The sequence below is a fragment of the Dermacentor albipictus genome, chromosome 1 (assembly GCF_038994185.2).
Source record: "Dermacentor albipictus isolate Rhodes 1998 colony chromosome 1, USDA_Dalb.pri_finalv2, whole genome shotgun sequence".
NCBI lineage: Eukaryota > Metazoa > Arthropoda > Arachnida > Ixodida > Ixodidae > Dermacentor > Dermacentor albipictus.
In genome coordinates, this window is record NC_091821.1 from 277025361 (window position 1) to 277041564 (window position 16204).

Consider the following 16204-nt stretch of genomic DNA (forward strand, 5'->3'; position numbering starts at 1 on the left):
ACAGGGGAATTAGATCTGCAATATGTCCCATACTACTAATGATTGACGCTTCGACTTCTTTCTGGCTGCAGCATGCGGTCCAACAGGCATATTTCAGTAAAAAATTTCGGCCGAGTAGCCTGTGTCAGTTCGCCAAACAAATTCGTCATGTATATTCCTCAAGCAACAAGCACCAGTAAATTTCTTAAGTAAGTTGAACGTGTAGAACAGAAAAAGGAATATGTATTGGTACATTCCAATTTGTATTCTGTAAATAGATGTAAGCCTACATTAGCTTTACTTCAAATTACCGCCGCTTAAAATAAACACATGAAGAACCGCCTAATTTTAAGAAGCAGTCAAATAAGCAAGTTGTGCTTGTAGAACCTAACTGCAGTATTAGTTAAGTCCTCGTGTTATCGCCGAGCGTTTCTGTGAAGAAAGGCAAAAATTTGATATTACACCATAAACTACTCGTCGTGAGCAAACCAGTTTTAGCGGATCGTAACTGTTGTATAGAAGTCATATATAGCCAGTGACTGTGACATACTTGTTGCACCGCGGCAGGTGTGGTGTCCATAACTGGATTGTTATTTTCTATATTTTTGCGGTTGTCGATTGAAAGACCTGCAATGGGCGGATCAGCGCTCCTTCGGCTGGTACCGTAGCGTTGCCTTCGAAAGCTGCATTGTCGTCTAAGAAATAAGTTCTTTGAATAAATTTTCACAAATGAAGACGTCGTAAGAATATACTTGAGACGACCGCCATAAGTATACAAGCAGAGAGAACGAGGGCGAGCAAACTAAAACACCACGGAAAGCGCCCGGACACCGCCCGAACTGTAGCAGACGACAGGCGCGAGTCCTTGCCCTGACGTCACGCGAGCGGCGCTCGCAGCGCCCCTGTAGTTCGTTCTCGGGGCTAATAGGGGGTACTGTAACGGGCGCCTTGTCCGCGCCATGGAGGAGGAGCGCGCGGAACCCCCTAGGGGCACTGCTGTGTTCAAAGGTGTAACAAAGGTGCCACGCTTGCGACGGCCGGGCACTGACTAGGCTTCGCCGGCGGCGTTGACGCTTCGCTGTCGCCTCTGTCGTCGTCTGTGAAATTTGTCTGCAGTGTTGGGTCGACGCGTTGCCACACGAGGAATGGACTCTTCAGATTCAGTCTCTTGGATGTAAGGAACTATGCCGTCAAGCCGCTGAAGTACGCGCTTTGTACCTGGATGCAAAGGCGGGTATAGATCTTGCTTGCAAAAGCTTTCTGTGTTTAAAGCCCCAACTGATGTCTTGCGAAGGGAGCAATGGGCCCGAAATATTATACGGGCTGACAAAGAGCTTACCAACAACAGCGTGGTTTGTGAACGGCACTTCGACGAAATATTCGTCGAAAAAACCTATCGGCACACAATCAACGGTGAGGTTGTGGAATTGCCTCGCGATCGTGCGCGTCTGAAAGAAAACGCCGTGTTCCCTGAGGCAAGTATTTCACGAAGAAAGCTCCGATGAAAAGGAAAGAGAGAAATATATAGGGGGGGGGGGGTGAGCAGCGTGGACCTTCTGCAAAACGACACAAGCTAAACGCAATCAACAGGCAAGACGCCCAGCAAGAAGACGCCGCAGCGCACACGCAGCTACACCAGGAGCCAGATATACCAGATATGATTGCCTCAGATATACAGCACGCCGTGGAACTTGAGCGTGTGTGTCATAATGTCTGCCTACCTGATGCAACATGGAATAAGGTAACGTTTCCAAGTGAACGTTACAGTGTGTTTTTCGGAGTCTGCTGAGCTCGAGGGCGAGCAGGTTGACCACATCTTGCTGCCGAATTTAGTGAAATTCAAGTCGGAAAGCAACCAACCGGAATCGTTGTGTTGTTCTGTATTCCTCAGGGGTAAATTGCGCTCACAGTCCACTGTTTCTTCGCCGGAGGAAGCGCAGTCAGTGCTCGACAGCACACATGCACTTGTATTGTGTGGAGGCTGCGGCGTGAAACCAGAGAAGCAAGGAAGATATATATCATTTGCTGGGTGTTACTTTTCCATCAAGTGCACTTACGTATGTGAAAGTAACGGCCCCTGCATTCATTGCAAATACTTGAGAAAACTGCTGCAGAATCAATTTCCACGAAAGCGACGGAACGGTAGATGACAGTTAAAAAAAATAATGAATGAAGATGTTCGGTGCAACAGAGCCCTTACTATAGCATTGCCATTTCTACTCTAAAAATATAAGCTCTCCAAGGAAAAGGAAAAGAGAAAATTGAATTTAAATGATTTCAACATTGAACAAAACCTTTGAGAGCGAAAAATAAACACGCTACACGCGAACCATTGCTTCCTATAAGAGAAAATATTGAGCAGTTTACGCTCAATCTGGTCAATGTTGAGAAACGTTTAATTATAACCTAAACGCCGCTTGCCAGTTGCGTCTATCAGAAACATTGTGGTTTTCGTTTATGTTAAGTAGCACCATTTAAAACTTCAAACGCATGCTTTTCAACTAACAAAATGACCAGTTCATGTCCTGTTAACACGGACGCGGCGTGTAATTATTGGAAACAAGGTGAAAGTAAAAAACATGCGGCCCAACGCGAAACTGCCCAGCGCCGTCTACTGGGGCCGCCATCTTTCATCACAAATTTGTGCCCCCCTCCGCTCCCGCCCGTCACACCATAAAGTTTCCTACAAAAATTGTAGGAAACTCTATGCGTCACACTACCCCTCTATAGCCACCATAGCTTTTGTAACGTGACGCCAACTTGACGTTTTGCCTAAGAAACTGAAATGAAAGCTGTTAGATACGGGACCATTTCCTGAGCCTACTTAGAGTTCACAAGACCACATCGAATCGCACCACAGCTAATTAAGGAGCGCAGAAGCACGGATACCACATTCCTGAGGCGTGGCACATGCAAACAAGTTGGCGGCCCCCACTTCGTGTGCCACAGGTGGAGCTATTCACTGCTTGACTCTTCCCGAAAGTGAAGCGAGAGCCTGGCGCTGTTCCAGGTAACGCGAGTCACGAAGCGAGACGGCTGTAATGCACCGCGAAGGCCTGGCAGCGTCGCCCCCACCCGCCTTTTCTGACGGCGCATTGCAAGACAGCAAGGCAAGACCGCAGGGAGAAGTAAGCCCTCGGACAATTGGGGACCCAGCGGCGACTCTCTTCGCCGGGTATGACACCATCGCACGGGCGCCTACCATTGGCCGAAAATGACGACACTTGAGCGGGCTCGCCGATTGGCCGAAAATGGCGTCATCTGAGTGGGGTCGCCCACTGGCCGAACGTGACGTGTCTTCGAGACACCGAAGGGCTTAAAGGGAAGCTGAAAGGTTTTCCAGAAAAAATGAGTGAACATCTGTACATAATGGTTTTCAACCCTCCGAATTCGAATATTGTATCGAAATTGAGCGAAAGAAAGCACAAATATATTTTATATCGACGAAAAGTGCAGCAGCGGACACGCCCAGCTCGCGCGTCTCGTTTCCGCCTGTGATTGGTCGGTGCGCCTCGTGACGTCAACTCTAGTAACCGACCGCTGCCGCTACACATGAAGCGCTGTGCCAGGTAGTTTGGTGCTGCTTTTCTGAGACAGTAATGGAAAACTTAGAGAGACTGCGTTTTTCTGAGGAGTTCGGCGTTACTCCCTACATGTACGAGCCGATTGCGAAGAGCCGGCCTCTCGAAGAAGCAAACGATGCTGGTGCGAGCAGTGCTTTCGACGCGAACGAAAGCAGTCTTGGGGTCTCCTAGTGTTGGAAATGCTCTTTGGTGAGCATGTTTTTTGCAAAGCGATCTAGTGATCTGGCCGATCTTTCGCCGATCTAGTGAGCTCGTTTCCGGTCAAACAACTGTAGTGTTGTGTTCCTGCATGCCTCCTCGTGGAACGTAAGCGGGGATGCGATCGTCGGCATTTGTGCGCTGTCCAAAGCTGTCGGCAATCTACAAAGACGGTTTAAACGCGTGAAAAGCTTCCCGGTTCATGCATTACGTGTAGTGACCTTCATCTGTTGACTACCACTCACGTTGATTACCACTCACGTTGACTACCACGCACGTTGACTACCACTCTACATACACGCAGACGCACCAACAAAGGAATGCAGGGTCGATCGAAGCAGATTACGATGGCACGCACGCAGAAACAAGCGCGGTCAGGCACGGTCGCGGACGCTGCGAAGGAACGAAACACTAGAGTTGACGTCACAACACCGCGGTTTCCGGTCTCCGCTCGCTCGCCGACGGGGGGCGGAGCTGCAGCGCAATTTCAACCGACGATTACGTCGCTCCTAATTGAAAAAAAAAAACCTAAATTTTACCTACACGGTTTATAAGGTTCCCGCATCCGTATATGAGCGTCTTATTGAATTCGACAGACTCTTCAGCTTCCCTTTAAAAGACGCAGACCGGGAGCAGCATAGGAGCATTCCTAGAGCATTGCTTGATTCATCTCTTTCGAGCTTCTTGCCACGGGCCGCAGGTTTTCGGGATGAAAACCTCCCAAGTTTTCATCCCGACGTCCTCCTCAACTACTACAACTGGTTGCTATCGGTGGGATGCCTCCAAATGCAACAACTGGTGGCAGCGCTACGGATCAACCTTCGTCGAGAGAAATCCTGAGGAACCCGGAACAGCAAAAAAGAGCCTTCGTCCAAAGGAGTCCGGAGGAACTGGGAGTAGCGAAGAAGAGCGAGCCTTCGACCCAGGGAGTCCTGAGAACCCGGAAACAGCGGACCAGCGAATCAGATGGCAAGGTGCTGCAACCGTAAGTGATCGCGTGGTTTTTTTTCCTTTTGATTCGCCAGACTTCAAATGTGTGTTCATTTTGATAGTTCTGGGAATCGGGAATTTGTTGCATTGGTGTGTTTGCACAAATTAATTAAGGAAAACAGTTCTAACCACCAGTCGGGGCAGCTGCCATGGATCTTAGAAGGTTGACGAGGTTAGACTTGTTGTTGGTGTGCGACGATTTGGGAGTTGAGGCGGACGAACAGATGAAAACACCAGCTATGATAAAAGCGATTCAAGATAGTGGCAATGATAATAAGAGCATTGAGCTTGCTTGGGAGGTGATACAAGAACCACGGGAGCGTGAGCGTCGTGAACGTAAGAGTGAGCGTAAGCGTCAAGAAGGCGAGAATGAACGTGAACGTGAGTATCACGAACGTAAGCAAAAGTACGAGAAAGAGAAGGCGGCATTGGAAAAACAGATACTATATTTTCAACAGTTAAAGGAACAAAGACAACGCATGTCTGAAATTTCTGTAGGCAGTACAGAGCAAAAGAATGAGAATGTATCTAGCAGACTTTCGCCAAAAGCCGACGAAAAAAGTAGTGCCTGTGAGATTGGCTGCACATTCATAGATAAAGGGAAAAAGCTAGCTGCTAACGATGCCTTAGTGGCAACAGAGGCCGTTAAAGGCCGCAGTGAGAGCGACGAGGTGATGTGCCAACAGATGACTGTAGAGACAGCTAGGCCAGCTGTGAATGAATTGGCACAGTCACCACGCGTGTGCGTCGCATGTAACGTTAGCGAGGTAGTTAGCGAAGTACAGAGTTGTGCTGACCCGACAGACGCGAGCACCCATGTCGAGTCAGATCTCGGTGCCGAAGAGAAGTGCCAGCTGGACGATGCAGTTGAGGATAATTCTCAAGATTGCGAGCTGCGTAGCTCAAGAGAATATAACTGCATTGTTCAGGGATCGGTGCAGCTCTCCGCCAGTCTAGATAGCCTAGATAGGGATGATTCAGTTATCAATCATTCGGACTGTGCACGTGAGGCAGCGATCGAAACCGACGGGCTGTGTGCCGATGCACAGCGTGAGCTGGGCAATGCAGTAGAGGGCAGTTCGCAAGAGTGCGAGTTGCATAACTCGAGTAAAGCCTGCTGCATTGTTCAAGAGTCGGTTGAGCTGTCCGCCAGTCGAGGCAGAGAGAGTGTTGATTTAAATGAAAATCGATCAGACTGTGCGGGTAAGAGACCGATCCGGGCCGACGAGATGTGTAACGGCCAGCACGAGGCACGAGAGAGCGACATGAAAGAGAATTCACAGAAAAAACGCCGCAGAAAGAAGCGTGCTAAAGATAGGAATGCGGTGACTAATGTAGCGCCGCCAAAGACGGCGAGAGTTCCAAAAGGGCAGGGTGCGAGGAAAAGAACGGTGCGGTCGTCATTGACGACGTTGACACACCCAACACGTTCGAGCCACCGGTCAAGGAGACCGAGAAGCATGTTCTGCACGGACGCGGACAAAGTGCACGGGGCAGTTAAATTCCTCGTCGTTCCGTCGTTCTTTTCGAAGCTCAGCGTGTAGTACAAAGAAGCGCAAGGTGGCAAGGCGAGACCAGGTGGGGAGTAGCGACGCGGGCAATCGAGTTCGTTTGGAAATCGGGGCGCCAGGACGCAAATTGGCAGGGGTCTGTAACGTCTTGGGGGAGCTGATAGTGAGTCCGCCCTTTTGTTGTTCCTCGGTAGCCAGAGTAGCTTTCGGACTGCGACCACCTCGGGTACGGCTCAAAGTATGAGTCAGACGTAAGCGTTTGGAACGGGAGGCCAAGAGAGCTTCCGTAGAAGTGAAACGTGTCTTGTTTTATTTTTTGAGCATCGGATAATTTTCGTGATTTAAGTTTCTTTGAATATGTAAAAGTATGAGCTTTGTTTATGTTTTGTTTGAGAAGCTCCGAGAGTTGAAAGACGCGTTTTAAGTAAACCGCTAGTTTAGCGAGTTGTCCATTAATAAGTAGATAGGCTTTCTTTTTGTGTGTGTGTGTGTGTGTGTGAGTAACCTGAGTGTCAAGGTTATCGGTTAAAGGCCTATCGTAACGCGCGTGTGTATTAGTTAACCTTTTTTTCATAAGCGTTTTTTTATTTTATAAGGTTAACCGCGTAGGTTTTCAGTGAGTGCATGATTTGCACTGAGAAGCGTTCTTAGATCCATTAGCGCGTGTCCTGTGTGGACGGAAGGAAGCAGATTTATGACTGGGTTGCTCGTGTGTGTTGAGGGCAGCCGTATTCTGACTTCTCTGGTTAGCGTGCATGGAACTAGTTATTAGAAGACGCATCATTTTAAGGTTTCTGCGGAGTGCGTAAGCCCCGCAAGTTTAATTGCTCGCATAAGTTACGTGTCCTGTAGGGACTAAAGGAAGAAACGTGAGTAAGCGTAATAAGTTTGCCTTCGACGCAAGTACGCGTTCTGATTAGTGACCACAAGGCTAGCGCGCTTGTGATTACGTACTGGTGAAGTTGACCAGACTGTTCAGTGGCACCAATATGTGCGATAAGTACGCCACTGCGTTAGGGTTGGAAACATGCTGTTCGCGAAATTAAACCACTTAAGTTATGTTCGGCTGTTTTCATTATTTGTTTGCAACGGCAACGACCCATTGTTTTGCTACAACAATGACACTCTGGTCTTGTCGGCATTCGGGGAGAAATGGATAGCGGTTTGGAAAGGTGGTTGGAACTGCTTTGTCAAAATTGGGGAAATAAAAGATCAGGGTTCATTTTGACTCAGTAATAGCCTGGCGAGTCAGGGGTGAAGAGCCCGCGCTTACACGTGGTGCAGCGCTGTGTTGTTTTTGTTTGTTTGACGTACGTTCTCCAGGGCCCAGGAGCCCGAAGTTCGTCAAACGAGGCTCGACACCAGTACCCTGCAGGTTCTTTCAGCGTTCCTCATGGCCAGCGAATTGAGTTCACCGGCCATTCCGAACTTCCGGGGCGAGGACGAGCTGTTAGATACGGGACCGCTTCCTGAGCCTACTTAAGAGTTCACCAGACCGCATCGAATCGCACCACAGCTAATTAAGGAGCGCAGAAGCACGGATACCACATTCCTGAGGCGTGGCACGTGCAAACAAGTTGGCGGCCCCCACTTCGTGTGCCACAGGTGGAGCTATTCACTGCTCGACTCTTCCCGAAAATGAAGCGAGAGCCTGGCGCTGTTCCAGGTAACGTGAGTCCCGAAGCATGACGGCTGTAATGCACCGCGAAGGCCTGGCAGCATCGCCCCCACCCGCCTTTTGCGACGGCGCATTGCAAGACAGCAAGGCAAGACCGCAGGGAGAAGTAAGCCCTCGGACAATTGGGGACCCAGCGGCGACTCTCTTCGCCGGGTATGACACCATCGCACGGGCGCCTACCATTGGCCGAAAATGACGACACTTGAGCGGGTTCGCCGATTGGCCGAAAATGGCGTCATCTGAGCGGGCTTGCCCATTGGCCGAACGTGACGTGTCTTCGAGACACCGAAGGGCTTAAAAGACGCAGACCGGGAGCAGCAGAGGTGCATTCCTAGAGCATTCCTTGATTCATCTCTTTCGAGCTTCTTGCCACGGGCCGCAGCGTCCGAGTTGCTGCCGGCCCGTAATGAGTTTAAGACTGTTAATTGACTCTCACTGTAAATAATGTAAATAAACCTACCAAGTGTTTCATCCTGAAGTCCTCCTCAACTCCTACAAGGCACTGAACTGAAGGTTCTCGGTAAAGCAAAACAGTTTTCCTCCGCAGTAAAAATAAAGCAGCTATCTCAAAGCGTATGATTATTCAGTCGAAAACGCATCTCGCTTCCGCCATCTACTGCGTACAAGCCGTCGTCTGCTTCAATAGCTAGGATGCGTGACCCTGGAAAATGGAATGAGTCATCGTATGTTGGCGCCAACGCTCTTGTTTTCTTCTTTGAGACAACATACGCGACCTACCAGTGGTGATGCGCGCACGTTCTAGGCCATGTTATCGCTATCTCGTGAAACGCAGTGTGACTCAGCCCGACTCGGCTGGCTGAGAAACGGCCGAATATTACCGACAGCGTTGCGCGCGCCAGAGATATCCACTAGCGCGACGCAAGCGCCGGCGCTGCCATCTCTTTCTCACTTCGCTGATTACTCGCACAGCGGGAGAAAACTCCGCCTTGCGTACATTACTTTTTATAAATTAGAAACACACCATTGTCATAACTTTTGATTGCGCGAAAAGGCATTAATCTTGATTACAATACAAATGTAGCAGTGAAAGTGGACAACATTGCCGAAAGTTTGCTATGTTCAACCAATATTATTTCGTATAAACGCGTTCTTTTAAAAAATGATGGCCCCAAACACAAATGCCAACACCACCGAGAGCGATGCAAATACTGTGACCACGCGTTATGAACAAAACAAAAATTCATGGCGCCAAACGACGGGGGAAATGTGGCGATACGCATTCCTCTCGGCTGTCATTGCATGTGGCTGCTCATTAGCATAATTCGCGCGGCTCGTCGCACCACAAATTATGGCGGAAAATCTCAGCAATGGCTTCCCAGCGCAACGTCACGCATCGTCAAAATGACGTTTACGAAACAGCCCTTCCTGTGACGCTCCTCACAGGATATTCATTCCTTCAGCCAATCAGCAAGCTGGCATGGCGCTTATCTTGGATCTCCACCACATATTCGCGAATTAGCAGATGCATTGCACAGGCTTCTGTATGCTACCGCTCATATTCTTTTCGAAGCGATAACCTCGCAATATAGCTGCCAAGGACCAAAAAAATGTATTAGTCGATAAAATGTGCAGCGTCACGTCACGTTTCGTAATCTTGATGAAAACGCAAAATTGCATTTTGCAATACTTCCGCTTCCCGGCACATATTTCAAAGCACGTGACCTCTCGACAGCCAATCAGAGAGTAAACATGGCGGATAACGGCGGCCGTCATTACAGTGTACTAGATAGGGGCAGTGTGTTCAGACGGCGCAGCGGCCACGCACCGCTTTGAAGCCGGGAACGTAGACAGGTCCCGGATGTATGCGGCGGCGCTGCAGTCGCACGGGCTGTACGGACGCGTTCTCCGTGTTTTGCGGCCGTTGGAAGTGTGCTTGCCGAGTTTTGCCTTGCTTGTGTTGAAACGCGGTATTTCGGTCGCTCGGGCCGTGTGATATTTTGTTGCACGCAGTGTTTGCGAGTAAAGGGCTGTTTATAGTCCGACGTAACGCACGCGCGCGCGCGCACGGTACGTCACGTCGGCGAAAACGACACCTCTATAGTCGGGCGCACCGGCGCAGCTAACGTAACCGGCGGCTTCCAACGCGCCCCGACGGGCCCGGCGCCGATTTAGCTCCGGAGCCATTCGCGCGTCGAAGTCGGCGGAACTCTCGCACCACAATGCATTGCGCGCGAAGAAAAAGGCGCCAACACAACTCCGCAAACGGCCTTTGCGGAAGGCGCGCGACTTGGCGAACCTTCTGCGCATGCTCCGAAGATAGCAGCCTACGGCGCGCGCGTTGAAGTATAGACCAGAACACGCTAGTCTCGCACCCAGACTAACCGAACGCATACTCTCGCACCCGGGTTGCCCGGTCGACCGGCGCCGTTTTGTACTGGGCTGCCAAAGTGTGTTCGCCGGCGACCAGTAGACATGGCAAGCGCCAGCTCTAGGGCTCCAAAGTGCGGAAATGTGCCCGTTCACACGGATCCAAAGCAGAAGAAGTCATCTGGGCATCATTGCGTCGTGTTTGGATGCCAAAACAACCAGCGGAAAAGGAGCAGGTTGCTTAGCGCTGTTTGCGAAGAGCACAACACACGTAGGGAATCGTGCCGGTGCGGTGTTTTCATCCTGCGCCGATTTCCATCCGCAACGAAGAATGCCAAGCTGCGCCACCGGTGGATAGCTGCAGTGAATAGGAAGAACTACCAACCCAGTGAAAATGCACGAGTGAGTATTCGATCTGTGTATATTTTGGTGCCACGTTCAACTTTGCGCCCTACAAACGTAATACGTGTAACACGCAGGTTTGCTCCGAGCACTTTCTGGGCAACAAGCCACTAGAGCAGAATCCCGCGCCGGTGCTTCGCCTTGGCTATAACAAAAAGGCAAGCCTTTTCGTGTTTTCATTCAGGCAGAGCTCCCGACGGTTAAGCGGAACAGTTGAGTTTGCGGTTAGCGATACTTGCAGCTGGTGCACGGAATGACCATTAAGCGTGAACGACAAGTTGTAGGCCTTGCTGGTGAGCGTTATTGCTAATGAAAGTAAACCGAAGTCTGCTCGTCACGTAGCATGCGTCCACAAAAACGTAAACGACGACTACTCGTCGCCGAAGGTGTTCTTGCAGCGCACCTACCTTTACGAGCTGGTGTTGCAGGTGTCATTCGTGACGAATTCATTTGAGCCTCCTGAGCTCTAAACTGCGTGCGGGCTGTTATGCGAGGCAAAGCGCAAAATATTTCCGTTCATATGGCGAGGAAAATAAGGTGCTTAATTATTCTTGTATTTTGTAACAAAATTTTGATCGTTCTCACTAGTTTTTTTTTTTACTGTTTTCTTTTCTAAGGGAGCGCCAACAATCCGATGGCCTCGCACAAGCGAAACAGGTCTGGTACGAGGTAGCTGCAGTTGGTGGGGCTAATTTCTTGGAATGCAGGTGCGGTTGTTGTCTTGTACCAAAGGGGTCTTGATGATGCATCTTTAAGTAGGGATGGTAATTTTACGTGCCCTGTCATAATTTGTGCAACTGTACAACACCTGCATCTGTCATGCTCGCCCTGTTATACGGGCTTTGACTGCACATGTAGTTGAACATTATAGCTACTGTAGTACCTCATTTTCCAATGAGTGCAGGTTTAGCATCATATGCTGCTTGTTCGAGTGCTGTAGGCTTTTGTTCTGAATGTTGTACTCTTAAGTGGTTGCACGATACAATTGGCCTGGTGTATTTTCTCTTTCACTTTGAGAGGACTTTATATCTTCGCAACAGTGATAGCATGGGAAAGAACTACAGCCCTTCTTACTATAACATCTATTTTGTTTTCAATGTGCAGGTGGTGAAGGGCAGGCGTCTGCTAACCAGGCAGTCAAACGACCTCGCCAGTTGGTTGCCAAACGCGGCCAACCCAGTAGAGACCATGACAAACAAGACCAAACTGAAAGTGCAGATGACAGTGTTCTGCGTGCTTTAATAATATATGGCACCACCACAGTGCTGTAAATTCTTTCACAGGTTACGTGCCAAAAAGCTCACACGTGTTCTAGCATATAGCGCACGGTTTGTACAAACGTAATAGCGTACCTACCCGATGTATTCGCTTCTGCAGTCTGCACATCACTCAGTGTGGCCATTGCGGACTTGCATGAGGTCTTGAAGTTTGATTGAATCCAGACAGCGAAAATGACAGGTTAGAAAAAACGCGAAACACGCCTTCCGCCCAGCTAAAAAGCCCAAGTTTCGCTTTCGCGCCGGGTCGCATCTCCCGGCGTGGCAGCCCAGGCCTGCTACTTCGCGGCGCTTGGGATAGATGGCGCGACCGGCGCTCATCAATATGGCGGCGCCCTTTGAATTCACGGTGTTCTGGTGTATAGACCAGAACACGCTAGTCTCGCACCCAGACTAACCGAACGCATACTCTCGCACCCGGGTTGCCCGGTCGACCGGCGCCGTTTTGTACTGGGCTGCCAAAGTGTGTTCGCCGGCGACCAGTAGACATGGCAAGCGCCAGCTCTAGGGCTCCAAAGTGCGGAAATGTGCCCGTTCACACGGATCCAAAGCAGAAGAAGTCATCTGGGCATCATTGCGTCGTGTTTGGATGCCAAAACAACCAGCGGAAAAGGAGCAGGTTGCTTAGCGCTGTTTGCGAAGAGCACAACACACGTAGGGAATCGTGCCGGTGCGGTGTTTTCATCCTGCGCCGATTTCCATCCGCAACGAAGAATGCCAAGCTGCGCCACCTGTGGATAGCTGCAGTGAATAGGAAGAACTACCAACCCAGTGAAAATGCACGAGTGAGTATTCGATCTGTGTATATTTTGGTGCCACGTTCAACTTTGCGCCCTACAAACGTAATACGTGTAACACGCAGGTTTGCTCCGAGCACTTTCTGGGCAACAAGCCACTAGAGCAGAATCCCGCGCCGGTGCTTCGCCTTGGCTATAACAAAAAGGCAAGCCTTTTCGTGTTTTCATTCAGGCAGAGCTCCCGACGGTTAAGCGGAACAGTTGAGTTTGCGGTTAGCGATACTTGCAGCTGGTGCACGGATTGACCATTAAGCGTGAACGACAAGTTGTAGGCCTTGCTGGTGAGCGTTATTGCTAATGAAAGTAAACCGAAGTCTGCTCGTCACGTAGCATGCGTCCACAAAAACGTAAACGACGACTACACGTCGCGGAAGGTGTTCTTGCAGCGCACCTACCTTTACGAGCTGGTGTTGCAGGTGTCACTCGTAACGAATTCATTTGAGCCTCCTGAGCTCTAAACTGCGTGCGGGCTGTTATGCGGGGCAAAGCGCAAAATATTTCCGTTCATATGGCGAGGAAAATAAGGTGCTTAATTATTCTTGTATTTTGTTACAAAATTTTGATCGTTCTCAATAGTTTTTTTTTACTGTTTTCTTTTCTAAGGGAGCGCCAACAATCCGATGGCCTCGTACAAGCGAAACAGGTCTGGTACCAGGTAGCTGCAGTTGGTGGGGCTAATTTCTTGGAATGCAGGTGCGGTTGTTGTCTTGCACCAAAGGGGTCCTGATGATGCAGCTTTAAGTAGGGATGGTAATTTTACGTGCCCTGTCATGGTTTGTGCAACTGTACAACACCTGCATCTGTCATGCTCGCCCTGTTATACGGGCTTTGACTGCGCGTGTAGTTGAACATTATAACTACTGTAGTACCTCATTTTCCAATGAGTGCAGGTTTAGCATCATATGCTGCTTGTTCGAGTGCTGTAGGCTTTTCTTCTGAATGTTGTACTCTTAAGTGGTTGCACGATACAATTGCCCTGGTGTATTTTCTATTTCATTTTGAGAGGACTTTATATCTTCGCAACAGTGATGGCATGGGAAAGAACTACAGCCCTTCTTACTATAACATCTATTTTGTTTTCAATGTGCAGGTGGTGAAGGGCAGGCGTCTGCTAACCAGGCAGTCAAACGACCTCGCCAGTTGGTTGCCAAACGCGGCCAACCCAGTAGAGACCGTGACAAACAAGACCAAACTGAAAGTGCAGATGACAGTGTTCTGCGTGCTTCAATAATATATGGCACCAACACAGTGCTGTAAATTCCTTGACAGGTTACGTGCCAAAAAGCTCACACGTGTTCTAGCATATACCGCGCGGTTTGTACAAACGTAATAGCGTACCTACCCGATGTATTCGCTTCTGCAGTCTGCACAGCACTCAGTGTGGCCATTGCGGACTTGCATGAGGTCTTGAAGTTTGATTGAATCCTGACAGCGAAAATGACAGGTTAGAAAAAACGCGAAACACGCCTTCCGCCCAGCTAAAAAGCCCAAGTTTCGCTTTCGCGCCGGGTCGCATCTCCCGGCGTGGCAGCCCAGGCTTGCTACTTCGCGGCGCTTGGGATAGATGGCGCGACCGGCACTCATCAATATGGCGGCGCCCTTTGAATTCACGGTGTTCTGGTGTATAGAGGGGTCGTTTTCGCCGACGTGACGTAGCGTGCGCGCGCGCGCGTGCGTTACGTCGGACTATAAACGGCCCTTTAAGGCCCGTTTATAGTCCGACGTTATCGGCGCGCGGGCGAGCGTCGTTCGCAGTCAGTCACGCTACGTTGGTTGCGCTGCGCCAACCGAGATGCCATCCCCTCTATACTTCAACGCGCGCGTCGTAGGCTGTTATCTTTGGAGCATGCGCAGAAGGTTCGCCAAGTCGCGCGCCGTCCGCAAAAGCCATCTGCGGAGTTGTGTTGGCGCCTTTTTCTTCACGCGCAATGCATTGTGGTGCGAGAGTTCCGCCGACTTCGACGCGCGTATATCGGCGCCGGGCCCGTCGGGGCGCGTTGGACGCCGCCGGTTACGTTAGCTGCGCCGGTGCGCCCGACTATAGAGGTGTCGTTTTCGCCGACGTGACGTAGCGTGCGCGCGCGCGTGCGTTACGTCGGACTATAAAGGGCAAGATATAGTCCGGCGTAACGCGCGCGCGCGGCCACGCGCGTCGCGGTTAAAGGCCAAGATATAGTCCGGCGTTCTCGGCGCGACAGGCCGCGGCAGGCGAAGTCGGATACGCTGCGCTAGCGACGCCAGGGGTGCAAGAAATTTGCTTCCTCTAGAGTTCGGCGTGCGCGCGAAGCTCGAGGCTGGCGCCATCTGTGCGTCCGGGAGCGCAACTTCACCGCCGCGGCGAACAGCTGCTTACATGGCGCATGCGCGTCTAGCATATACCCTCGCCGTTCGGGTAGCGCGCGCGCTTCTCGTTCCGCGCGCTGTTTGTGCGCTAAAATGAAAACTTTTGCGGGATGGCGTTAACTTGTCCTGACAGCCAGAAAAAAAAAACATAAAGTTTTACGAGCGAAAACCACTTTCTTTCTGACCTGGGGTTCTTTAACGTGTACCTAAATCTAAGCACACGGTGTTTTTCGCATTTCGCCCCCATCGAAATGCGGCCGCCGTGCCTGACAGCCAGAACATCGCACTCATATTGCTGGTACTTCTGCTACGTCAAAAACGGAAGCGGACCATGTATGTACATGCGCAAGCTATTCGACAAGCGCCCTCAACTCGGCGACTACCACCAGCTAGTACAGGAGCTGCGAAATGCAGCTTACCTGTGGCGAGACCACACTGCTTTCGTATAGCTTCCCACGCGTTGTTCTTGCGCTCTGTGTCGCGGTAGTCCATGCGTTTCACATCGTATACACATGGAAGGTTGCAAATCGCTTCAAGCAGGCGTCCTCACTCGCGCTGTCATCCCACACGGATGTTCAAAAAACCACAGCCGCACTGTCAGTACGCGCACCGCAGGCCGCCATTCTGCCTTCTGCTCGCTGCCGCTGCAGCGCGCAGTGCATTCTGGTCTAGCGTCAGCCGCGTGAAATAGAACACGCTCTATCTCCGCGCCGGCGGCGTTGAGTTCGCCAAGCGCGCCTGGGCACGCCGGCTACGCCGTGACGCCGAACTGTAGAGTGCGCGTTTTTCACCGACGTCGCTTAACCGCGCCGCGCGCGCGCGTTACGCCGGACTATATCTTGCCCTTATATCTTGGCCTTAAACGGCCCATTAGAGCCAATGCCTAATCGCCGCCGGCAACGTCATTGCTTTGCGCCGGTGTGCAACACCGGCTACAAGTGGGCCCAAGGCGAGCAGCCTTCCCTGTTCGCCGTGCCAAAAGATGAAGAAAGAAGAAAGGTTTGGGAACGAAGCCTGCATCGCAAAGATAAGGTGCTTGATGAAAGTTGCTCGGTCTGCGAGCGTCATTTCGAGCCTTCTTGCATCTTGCGAGATTACATCCATATTATAGACGGGA

The 16204-nt window shown here is 50.7% G+C and overlaps 1 long non-coding RNA gene across 1 annotated transcript; it reads left to right on the forward strand.

Moving 5' to 3' along the window:
* The first annotated feature begins 10248 nt into the window (after window positions 1–10248).
* On the forward strand, window positions 10249–14350 carry LOC139057002 (uncharacterized). Its single transcript, XR_011512510.1, has 5 exons — window positions 10249–10670; window positions 10748–10828; window positions 11775–12732; window positions 12810–12890; window positions 13835–14350. It is a non-coding gene; the product is annotated as an uncharacterized lncRNA (long non-coding RNA).
* Window positions 14351–16204: the final 1854 nt, after the last annotated feature.